Source organism: Pan troglodytes, chromosome 1 (assembly GCF_028858775.2).
Source record: "Pan troglodytes isolate AG18354 chromosome 1, NHGRI_mPanTro3-v2.0_pri, whole genome shotgun sequence".
Taxonomy (NCBI): Eukaryota; Metazoa; Chordata; class Mammalia; order Primates; family Hominidae; genus Pan; species Pan troglodytes.
In genome coordinates, this window is record NC_072398.2 from 192,514,016 (window position 1) to 192,523,448 (window position 9,433).

Genomic DNA, 9,433 nt, shown 5'->3' on the forward strand with positions numbered 1-9,433 from the left:
AAATATCTGTTCAAATTATTTGCTCATTATTTAATTGGGTTATTTGTCTTTTATTGTTGCATTGTAAGAGTTCTTTATATATCCTGAATAATCTTACCAGATGTATGATTTGCCGATAGTTTTGCCTATTCCATGAGTTGTCTTTTTACTTTCTTGATAGTGTCCTTTGAAGTACAAAATTTCAAATTTTGATCAAGTCTAATTTACCTATTTTTTGTTTTGTTGTTTATGCTTTGTGGTGTCTTATCTAATAAACCATTGCCTACTCTAAGGTCATAATGGTTTGCATCTGTTTTCTTCTAAGAGTTTTGTAGCTTTAGCTCTTACGTTTATGCCTTGGATCTATTTTGAGGTATTTTTGTATATGGTGTGAGGTATTTTTGTATATGGTGTGAGGTATGGGTCCAAAAGCATTCTTTTTTATATGGCTATCCACTTATCCCATTGTCATTTGTTGAAAAGTCTCTTCTTTCCTCCATTGAGTTGTCTTGGCACCCTTGTCAAAATTCAATTAACTCACATACATTTTTAAAGATGTTGGTTCTACACTTCATTATGAATTAACTTGTTGGGATTAAAATTACTCTGTGGCCTCACAGGGCCAGCATGTAGAACAGACCCTGGCACAGAGTAGATGCATAATAAGTGCTGACTTTAGTCAAATGGAATAAGCCTAGGAGATAGACACATTCACTCTTTGAGCCTCTGTATGTGTTCAGTGGACCCCCTGGGATGGAGAGAAGTGATTTTCTCTCTGGCCCCTGCTCTGCCAGTAACCCTGTTGAGCATAACCATTTCTACAAAACACATATCTGATTTATCTTGTAGTTTTGATTCTGTGTCTGCCTCCTGGGGACTCAGCAAGCAAGCAAGTCTTAGCTCCGCTTTAGACCTGAGGAATTTACCTGGAAGCTCTGATCTACATCCTTGGTAGGGATGCAGAGTGCTGCGGGCTGGTGTGTACTTCCCCCTGCAGGCTACTGGTGTGGCCTTTTATGTGCAACCCTGTATGTACACGGGTGCTTTCCAGCATTCCCAGACCTTGCCTTGATAACACAATGTGACAACATTAAAGATATATGCTTGGGAAGTAAAACGTGCTGGTACCCCCATTCCCCAGAGCAAGTATTTTCATTCTGGTATGTCCTTTCTAGCCCTTTGCCACATACAGACATGTTTTCTTGCATTTGCCAGTACGGTGCAAATATGATTTTGTGGCTTCATTTTGTATGTTGTTGCATAAATATTTTCCATATCTCTACATGGCCTTCATATTCCACCTTTGTAAGACTTCATTGTGTTGATATGCCAGTCCCTTCCTGTTGAACATTTAGACTGCCCCCTCCCCAGCTTTTAAGAAAATAGAGTTTAAAAAAAACAAAAACGAAAACAAATCACATCCCACTTGTCACAACCACGGTTCCTATTCAGATGCAACCTGCAAGCCTTGGTGGTTACAGGCTGGCCAGACCGCTAATGACTGGAGACGGGCTAAACAGATTCAGAGAAAAATATGTATAAAAGTGATCTGAGTACCTCGGTGTTTCCATGAAATACGAGATTAAGCGGTTTGCATGTGTGGCCTAAACTCTTCCAACTTCTAGTAATGTAATCAGGGTCATTGGTAGTTGAGTTAGTGAATCAGGAGACTCTGAGCTGCATGGAAAAGGAGGAAACTTTTGCCCAGTAGCAAACTAGAGTCAGAAAAGGAGAGGCCGGAGAGGCCAGCGAGAAACATTCTAAAGGGGAGGGAAAACGTTGCCAACAATTTTGCCTGGTATCTCAGAATGGTCATTTGGTGCTTTGGAGAAAACCCTAAATGACACAGAAGTTTCCATCTAGTTGCATCCTGATTACCAAGCGACCCTCTGTGCAGAGCAGGGGCCCAGGTCCTGGAGAAATCCAGTCAGGAGAAAGAAGGCGCCTCCCCGTTTCCAGGGTGTTCTTCTGGAGGCCAAGGGAGCAAGGACACACACGGAAAGATGCCGTGGGCCGGAGAGTAAAGCGCACTTGTCTCCCTGTGACTTCTTTATCTGCGGGCTCCCCACGTCCCGCTAAGCTCTGCGGGGTCTGGGGGAAGCTGGGGTAGCCCCAGAGCCACCATTGTGCCCGCGCAATTAAACAAGAATGCTCCGACTTGACAGTTCCACTGTGAAAGTTTTCAAATAGTGTTTGGAATGTTTACATAATTGTTGAAAAGAGGCTTTTTCAATGTACCTGTTTACACTCTTTCCTTTTGGAAATTCTTTCAGCAATCAGGCCGTGGAGGGCTCTCAGGCTGCACTTGCCGCCCTTGATTGCGGAGGGAGGAATGAAAGGCCCGTCAGTGAATCGCTGGGAAAACATTCCCTAACAAACGCCCTCTAATGAGGGGGCGCCGCTTTCGCTGCGGCAGCGGCGGTGGAGAGGGCGCGGGGAGCGGAGGGGCAGGGGCGCGGGCCGGGGGGAGGCCAGGCCCGGTTTTGTGGCGGCGCTCCTGGGTGGGGGGGGCGCGGACCCCGGGTCTTTGTGTGCAAATTTCCCACCGGGACCAAGCAACTTTCCACAATTTAATTAAGTGGCTTTAGAGTCCGGAGTTGGCCTAACAAGCTCCTGTTCATGAATGAAAGATTTGTCCGCAGCAGCGGGGGCCGGCTGAAAACAAAGTGGGCCGCAGTTACCCTGGGATCCGGCCGGTTTCGCTGCTCCGCGGCCAGCCCCAGCCGCCCGGGAGCAGGAGAAGGCGGCTGCGGGGGCTGGCAGCGGTCCTTCTGGGACGCGTCTCACCTAGCTCGCAGCAAATATGCCATCCATATGCCCAGGATCACAACCGAATCAGCTCCATCAGGCCTGGCAAAGAGGCATTTAAATTGCTAATATTGCACTGGGGAACGACGACAGAACTGCCTGGGCTCAGCTCTGTAGGATCCACAGAGACAAACCTGGGGGTGGGGGTGGGGTGAGTTGGGGATGGGTTCGGAAAAAGTCCAAGTGAGAATCACTAGAAGCTGGCTATTAGGAGGGGCGAGAAGTGGGGATCCTTGGTAGAGAGATGCCAGGAGAAACCGTGGCAGAAATGCTCCCAGGGTGGAGCGCTGGGGCTGGTGGGCCACTCGGGCCCCTTTTCCATCCATTATTTCTGAAGAGAGGCCAGCTGGAGTTTCTACAAAGGCTGCTCTGCTCCAGGGAGGCATCCCCCCACTCCCCAGCACTCTTACCTTTGAACAAGACAGGTTTTCTAGAAAGACAAAAAATATTGGCTGGTTGGAAGAAGGGAGGGGCCAGCTGCTGCTGTGAAATGTTCCTCGTTTACAGTTGTTGAGTGTCCCTGCCCTTGGCTGTGGTCTGTCAAGCAGGTTTGGGATCAGGGGGTCTTTTGCAGCTACTTTCCAGTGGAGGGTTCAATGAGTGTTTTTCTCTGACTGTATTTTTAGAAAAAATTATGATGACAGTTGTTAGGTCTCAGGCAGGCAGGCAGGCAGCACATTCCATTACAAAGTTAGCATGAAATCAATATGTAAATAACCCTTTCTAACTGGCAGCTATTTTTGAAGGCAGAACGCACCGGATGTTGCAGGTTTGTTCCAGTTCACTTTAAATACCTCTCTGTCCTCAGAGCCTGTGAATGTGCTCACATTGAGAAGAGCCTTTTCCCCTTTTCACTTCATCTTTGCAGCGTCCCTGATAGTGGTAATGCCACCATGAGCTTTGTCCTCAAACCTCCTCCTCCATCATTTAAAAATCAGATTGACAAGACCCGCTCCAGACTGGGAGTGTTAGTTCCCCTTCGGCATGGTCATTTTTCAAAAGCACGGGTTGCTCCAGGAAGGGTAAAGGCGGCAAAAGCCGTGGCCATCCGCGGAAAGAATGAAAGGAGCGAGAAAGCCCGAGAGGCTGCGATCAGGGTTGAATCAGAGATTCAGGCAGTCACTGCCAAAATGCATGGAAGTCATTGCCAGGACATAAAAGGTCAGAGGATACCAGCCGTGAGAAGAACCAGGTTAGAACCGTGACTGCAGCTGAACAGGAAGAAACAGGTCTCAAGGTACTCCTGAGTGAGCAAGGGCCTGAGACCGAAGGTCTTTGCGTAGTTCCTTGTCAGTAGTGACAGTTTTCATTGTGGTTTAATTTTGAAACTAGCTGTGCTGTGTGTATCTGCATTAAAACAGAAATACTTCTAGAATGTTTAGTGTCAGTCATGGACGGCGCCACAATGCCTGGTGTGACATATGGGGTGTGCGTATGTGTACGTGTGCGTATTTATTTTCTGAATTCAAAGGGACAATGAAATTCAAGCTGGGGCCTAATAGTAATGATTCCTACAGTTACTACTATTCTATGAGTTTTTATGCACTTGCAGTTCTAGAGTCTTTTTTAAATAATTGAGTTGAAATCTGCTTTGCTGTAACGTATATACTATGGACTTAGACCCAAAACAAGGCTTCCTCTGCCATAGAATCATCTTCAAGACAGGTGGTGTCTCACTCAGAGATTTCTCTGTTCCTAGATAAATAGTTCTTGTTCTTCAAAGATGGGAGTCCCCTCCCACAAGGAGACTCCATCGGGTCCATGTGTTGCCTCCATGTTCTTGCCATTTAGTGCATCTCTGGAATGAACCAGAAACAGATATTCCTCTTGAGGATTTTCAGTGTGCAAAAGGACTGTCTCTCTGCCGGGAAGATGCATTTGGGGTGAGGCTTTAACTCTCCAAGCGCACAGAGCTCTGTCTTTTATTGCATGAAGGTGGTCAGATGAGGTAGAAATTTGACCTGTTCTTTCTGGGCCCGGAAGGCAGAGCTATGATCACTGAGGAAGGGGAAATATTACAGGGAAGTCATATTTCAGCTTAAAGGTGGCATGAAGAAGAATTTTCTAATGAAGAAGAAATGACATGCTTTGAGAGGTAGTGAGTGTCCTACAACCTGGAAGGATTCAGGCTGGGTAGAGGGTTTCACCAAAGGTAACTTCCAACTCTGGATCTGGTCATCCGTTCGCTTACGCATTTATTGATGCATGCTAGATGCAAGGGGCCATTCCGGGCTCTGAGAGGTTTCATCATAGAAATTAATAGAGAAGGAACTGATAGTTTTTTAGATTGGGATAAAATACACACGACAAAATTTATCATCTTAACCATTTTAAATATACAGTTCAGTGGTATTATGTTCACAATGTCGTGCAAATGTCACCACTACCCATAGAACTCCTTTCATCTTGCAAAACTGAAACTGTATCCGTTAAACACCTTCCCATTTCTCCCTATCCTCAGCTCCTGGCAACTACCATTCATTTTCTGTCTATAAATTTGACGACTCGAGATGCCTCATATAAGTGGAATATGAGGAATTATACAGTATTTGTCCTTTTGTGACTGCCTTATTTCACTTGGCGAATGCCCTCAAGGTTCATCCATGTTGTAGCATGCATCAGAATCGCCTTCCTTTTTAAGACTAACTCATGTTCCATTGTATGTATATATACCACATGTTGCTTATGCATTCATCTGTCAATGGACACTTGAGTTGCTTCCACTTTTTGGCTACCGAGAATCATGCTGCTGTGAATATGGATGTACAGATATATGTGCAAGACCCTGCTTTCAATTCTTTTGTGTATATACCCAGAAGTAGAATTACTGATCACATGATAATTCCTGTTAAATTTTCTGAGGAACCAGTATATTGTTTTCTATAGCAGCTTCATCATTTTACATTTCCAACAACAGGGCAAATTCTCTCCACATCCTCACCAGCACTTGTTATTTTCTGGAATTTTTTGACAGTCACTATTCTAATGTGTGTGAGGTGGTATCTTAGTGTGGTTTTGATTTGCATCTCTCTAATGATTAGTGATGTTGAGCATCCTTTCATGTGCTTATTGACCATTTGTGTATCTTCTTCAGAGAAATGTTTAGTCAAATCCTTTGCCCATTTTTTAATCAGGTTGGGTTTTTGGTTGTGGTTTAGTTATATATTCTGGATAGTAACTCCTTATCAGAAATATAATTTGCAAATATTTTTTCCCATTCTGTGTGTTATCGTTTTACTCTATTGGTTGTGTCCTTTGATGCACAGAAGTTTTACATTTTGATGAAGGTCAATTTATTTATGTTTTCTTTTGTTGCCTGTGCTTCAGCATCATAGTGAAGAAATAATTGCCATAGCTTATGTCATAAAGCTTTTCCCCTGTGTTTTTTTTTTTTCTAAGAGTTTCATAGTTTTAGCCCTTACATTTAGGTTTTGGGTCCATTTTGAGTTAATTTTTGTATGTGATGTAAAGTAAGAGTCCAACTTCATTTTCTTGTATGCAGATATCCAATGCAAGATACTCACAATCATTTGTTGAAAAAACTGTTCTTTTCCCATTGAATGGTCTTGAGGCCCTTGCTGAAAATCATTTGACAATATATGTGAGGGTTTATTTCTGGGCTGTCTATTCCCTTGGCTAATATGTCTATCTTTATGCCAGTACCACATTATTTTGATTACTGTAGCTTTGCAGTAAGTTTTGAAATCAGGAAGTGTGAGATCTCCAAGTTTGTCCTTTTCCAAGATTGTTTTGGTTATTTGGGGTCTCTTGACATTCCATATGAATTTTAGGAAAGAAGAGCTAACATTTATTGACTATATACGATCTCCTAAGTGCTGGCCGTGCAAATAGGATGTAAGGAAGAAGTAAGCCTTGTTTTCTAAAAGTACAATCTTATAAGAAAAGATAAGACATAACAAATAAATGTGAAGCAGAAGTGGACAGGTGCTTTATGCACCTACATATTATGAAAGAAGGGAAGGGAGGAGTAACTGGAGACAGTTCCAGACTACTTTCAGAAAGAAAAGTTATGGTGGAATCTTTGATTTATGGATTGTTAAAATTGTCACAATGTTTTTCCTGAATGTGGAGTAGTTGACTATGCTAAGATAGCCAACCCCTGTCTTTTGGTTGCTCTTCTCTCATCCTTTCCTTTTTCTATCATTTTTCCTTTTTTTTTTTTTTTTTTTTTTTTTTTTGAGACACAGTCTCTCTCTGTCACCCAGGCTGGAGTGCAGTGGGATGATCTTGGCTCACTGCAACCTCCACCTCCCAGGTTCAAGCAATTCTCCTGCCTCAGACTCCCGAGTAGGTGGGATTACAGGCACGCACCACCATGCCTAGTTTTGTGTGTGTGTGTGTGTGTGTGTGTGTGTGTGTGCCATGTTGGCTAAGCTGGTCTCCAATTCCTGACCTCAGGTGATCCACCTGCCTCAGCCTCCCAAAGTGCTGTGATTACAGGCGTGAGCCACTGCGCTCAGCCTCTCCCCCTTTCTTAACCTATTGGTTCCTGACTGTCCCTGATGACATTTAATTCAGTCAACAAATATTATTATGTACTATCTGCTAGATACTGACTGGGATACAGTGAGCAAAACAGACCCAGCCTCTGGCTCATAGAGGTTACACCTAGAGGGAGAGACAAATGTCAGATACTTGCATGAGTATATATAATTAGGGACTGATAAATGCAATGAAGGGAAAGTTCAGGAAACTATCAGAACATATCATGAGGGAACTGACCTAGTTGGAGAGGAAGTGTCAGGGAAAGCTTTCCTAAGGGAGTGACATTTGAGGTGAGATGGAAAAGATGAGTAGGAGCAGTCTTGGTGAAGGAGGCTGCAGGGAAGTGTACCAGGCAGAGGGGAAGAGCATCAGCTAAAACCTCATAACAGATGAATGAAATCTGATTTTAATGTTAAAACAAATAAATAGCTAAGTAAACATTGGTCTTCAAATCCATCCTCTGGTTCCAAAAATTACCTAGGACTCAGGAAAGTTGAGGAATTTATTCATTGAAGTATTCAAATGTTATATGTGGGATTTGTTATATGTGGGATTTAAACAGAAATATGTCATTGCTGCCATTTGAATGAATGTCACAAAAAGGTTTAGGCAAAACTATCCACATTTTGATAGCCTACTTAGCATCGCATGGGGTCATAAACTTGCCACAAAGAAAATCTGACTAGGCTGATGAGTGCTGTTTGGTGTACAGGTTCAGAGTCTTCCTCAACTAAGGAACAGGGATAATTGATCCCATAGCCCTTTCAGCTCTATGAGTTTCTCATAGTTTGTGTCTCTAATAGTAATCACGAAAAACAGTAAGTATATCAGGAGTGGGTTAAATATCCAAAACTATTTTATCTGTATTAGAAGAACAGAAATGACTCTTCAAAAATAAGCCAATGACTAGGCTCATCATGGTCATCAACTCAATGGAATATTATATGGCCGTTAAAAATAATAATTTTGACAAAAACATAATATGTGGAAAAATACCTATAGTATAATAGCAAAAGAAACACAGGTGAAATGGCATGTATATAATGACTACAATAATGAACTGGAAGGGTAAATTTATAAATGGGAAATCATTGTTAGGAAGAGAGATGATGGACATGTAAGCTTTTCTTTTCATAAGTTTTAATGTTATTCCATTTTATCTTTATATTTAAAAATGATGGGAGAAAATTTTTGCAATCTACTCATATGACAAAGGGCTAATATCCAGAATCTACAAAGAACTTAAACAAATTTACAAGGAAAAAACAAACAACCCCATGAACAAGTGGGCAAAGGATATGAACAGACACATATGTAGTTGTTTTCAATATTTTAAATTTCTAACTGTAAAATATACATAACATAAATTTTATGTATGTATATATAAGTGCATTTCTAAGTGCAAAGTTTAGTAGTGTTCAGTATATTCACATTGTTGGGCAGTGGAACTCCAGAAATTTTTCATCTTGTAAGACTAAAACTCTTAAACAACTCCTTATTTCCCTTTTTCCCCAGCTCTTGGCAACCACCATTTTACCTTCTGTTGCCATGAATTTGACTACTTTAGCTACCTCATATAAATGGAATTATACAGCATTTGCCTTTTTGTGACTGCCTTATTTCACTTCACATAATGTCATCAGAGTTCATCCATGATGTAGCATGTGTCAGAATTTCTTTCCTTTTTAAGGCTGCATAATGTTCCGTTGTATGTATAGACCACACTTTTTTTTATCCATTCATCCATGGATGGACACCTGGGTTGCTTCCACCTCTTGACTATTGTGAATAATGCTGCTGTGGGTGTACAAACATCTCTTTGATATATTTATGTTTTGCTGACCCCCTTGATTTGGATCCTCTTTGGGAAATCACATTCCTCTATTGTCCACTGCTCACTCCACTATGTCTGAAAGTCTGCAAGCTCTGAGGATTATCTTTAGTTAATCCCTGGCTCTCAAGGGCTGGGAGGGTTGCACCAGTTGTTGAGAGCTGATCTTCAACTGCAGTGACACAAGGTTATCTCGTCTTTGGTGATTGACTCTTTATAGTGACTGTGGCTTAAGAAGTCATTCTCAGTGATATCATCAATGTCTAAAGAAGGTGCTGGGGCCAGGCACGGTGGCTCACAACTGTAATC

At 42.3% G+C, this 9,433-nt stretch overlaps 1 long non-coding RNA gene across 1 annotated transcript; it reads right to left on the reverse strand.

Annotated features, from left to right (window-relative positions):
- Positions 1 to 2,536: 2,536 nt before the first annotated feature.
- On the reverse strand, positions 2,537 to 4,163 carry LOC134809216 (uncharacterized). Its single transcript, XR_010154379.1, has 2 exons — positions 3,198 to 4,163; positions 2,537 to 2,829 (listed from the first exon to the last, which is right to left on the reverse strand). It is a non-coding gene; the product is annotated as an uncharacterized LOC134809216 (long non-coding RNA).
- Between the last annotated feature and the right edge of the window lie 5,270 nt (positions 4,164 to 9,433).